The sequence below is a fragment of the Periplaneta americana genome, chromosome 1 (genome assembly GCF_040183065.1).
Source record: "Periplaneta americana isolate PAMFEO1 chromosome 1, P.americana_PAMFEO1_priV1, whole genome shotgun sequence".
NCBI lineage: Eukaryota > Metazoa > Arthropoda > Insecta > Blattodea > Blattidae > Periplaneta > Periplaneta americana.
Window position 1 is genome coordinate 131,725,432 of NC_091117.1, and position 2,694 is coordinate 131,728,125.

General features: G+C 34.9%; 1 pseudogene; it reads right to left on the reverse strand.

Moving 5' to 3' along the window:
* Nucleotides 1-925: 925 nt before the first annotated feature.
* On the reverse strand, nt 926-1,694 carry LOC138713457 (NADH-ubiquinone oxidoreductase chain 5-like; annotated as a pseudogene).
* Between the last annotated feature and the right edge of the window lie 1,000 nt (nt 1,695-2,694).

Consider the following 2,694-nt stretch of genomic DNA (forward strand, 5'->3'; position numbering starts at 1 on the left):
TAAACCTAGTATTCCCTTAATTATATTAAATCTATATTCACCTATATTAAACATAGTAAATACATTAAAATCACCACTCAAAGTACAGGGTGGACCGCTTGAATGTACCTAATTTCAATTGTATGTGACTGGTGAACGGTTGAAAATAGACCCTTACGGTAACCTTTATATGAAAGAAAAAAAAACAAGTTTCGAATCCTATCGGTAGATGGTGCGCAGACACAGTTTCTTTTCGTAGATTGTATCGATTGTCAAAATAGCGACACCGCAGATGAAAGCGCAAACTGTGTTGCGGTATGCGGAGTTTAAATCAATTATTAGAGTTCAAAGGGAGTATCGGCGAGTGTTTAACCATGATGCTTCAACTGCTAAAAGCATTAAGAAGTGGCACGATACAATTTTAGCTACAGGATCGGTGTTGAAGAAGCATGGTGGTGGTCGTTGAACATCCGACGAAATGGTTGCAAATGTTCAAGCCGCGTATGAGCAAAGTCCGCGGAAGTCATTAATAAGAGCTTCGCGGGAACTTCAGGTATCAAAATCAACATTGCAACGAATTGTCCACAAACGTCTCAAACTGTACGCACACAAAGTGCAGTTAATGCAACATCTGGAGCCGGATGACAAACCCAAAGGAGTGGAATTCGTCAATACGATTTCTTTCTCTGGGGCTACGTCAAAGATAAAGTGTACGCCAGCCCAGTCAGAGATCTTCGTGATCTTCGGGAGCGCATCACAGAGGCTATTGAGAGCATTCCAGAAGACATGCTCCAACGTGCTTTGCAAGAAATCGTTCATCGCTTCGATATCGTCACAGTGACAGCTGGAGCTCACGTAGAGATATGGTGATGTGCATATCGAAACTTGTTCAGTTTTCCTTTCATATAAACGTTACTGTAGGTTTCTATCTTCAACCGTTTACCAGTCACATACAATTGAAATTAGGTACATTCGAGCGGTCCACCCTGTATAATAAAACAAAGGAAATGAATAAGTTGACGTTAAAGGTATTTGAAAAGATGTTACCCATAAAACGAATATCTTGAGAATCCCTTATAACATGAATTACTATACCAGCACACATAAATAATAACGCTTTAAATAATGCATGAGTCAACAAATAGAAAAATGCCAGGACAGAAAACCTATAGACAAAATACTTATTATTAAACTCAATTGTCTTAAAGTTGATAAGGCAATAATCTTTTTAAATCATACTCAAAATTAGTCCCTAAACCAGCTATGAACATTGTTAAACCAGAAATAAGTAAAATAAAAATATTTAATCAATCACTAAAGACAACTCTAAAACGAATTAATAAAAAAACTCTCCCAGTAAGTAAAGTTGATGAATGAACCAAAGCAGATACTGGAGTAGGAGCTGCAATAGCAGCAGGAAGTCAAGAAGAAAATGGAATTTGAGCTTTCTTAGTTATTGCTGCTAAAACTACAAAAAAAGAAATAATTTCTATTTCAATTCTTCCTTTTAATAACTCCAAACAATAAATATAATTTCATCTACCAAAATTCAATATCCAAGCAACTGCTATTAATAAACAAACATCCCCAATTCGATTAGATAAAGCGGTAATTATACCCGCATTATAAGACTTAATATTTTCATAATAAACAACTAATTAGTAAGAAACCAAACCTAGATTATTCCAGCCCAGTGAAGTTCTAATTATCATCATATCGCCAGAATACATAATTACATTCACCAGTGGTGCAGTAACACAGTATAGATAAAGATGATCTCATGGGATCCACAAAGATAATGTTCACAGCAAGTAACCACAGTAAGATGAGTCAGATTTGAGTATTCGAATATGACACGATACAAGCAAAATGGGGCTGATCATATAGAGATTTAACTGTTTCATTGTTACTATTACTGTCGTCGTAATTAATCTAATTGAATTATAAATAGGTTCAAGTCTTATCTTATAACTAAGATCGTGCCATATCTGTTCTCCGCAGTTCACCATTCAAAATTAACATCCTTCCATCAAACCCCGGCACCATGAACTACATGTCAAGTGCAAGCGATAAATTATAGAAACGAAAATGTATAATTTATTATTACCACGTCATTTGGAACACAGATGCAAACTTCTCGAATATGCGAAACGAGAAATCACTGCTGACACTAACATCTAATGGACACTTTAGTAGAGAGGTAAAACCTGTAAAACCATGATGACGACAAAGAAGGAGATACTGTATTACTGTCCTCCGCTGACATAAGTCAAGGAACTTATTTTGACGATTTAGAAGTTAAACGTAAGAAACACATTTAAGAAAGAAAAACAAATAATCTAGTCAAAACTAAATACTAGCACTGAAAGCAATATAACATAGCCTTAAGTATAATTTATATTGCAATTCGAACTCCAAATTTTAATTGAAAAATATATCTACGTTCGGTGAAAAAAGTTATTTAATGAAAATGTTATTTATTCATAAATGAATTCCAATTTTGCCTTGGAGCACTTGAAAATTCCCTCATTTGTTTTACCCACGATACATCGGGATGTTTCACTCTATACTTTTTGTGCGCTTCTGTTAAAACAGATGACTCAACAATACAATGGTTCTTTAATTATTTACAATATTTTATCAATATCAGTGTATGTTCGGTGATGGATGTAATGTGAAGATCATATACGGTACAGCGAAAAAGGGTGATCAAAC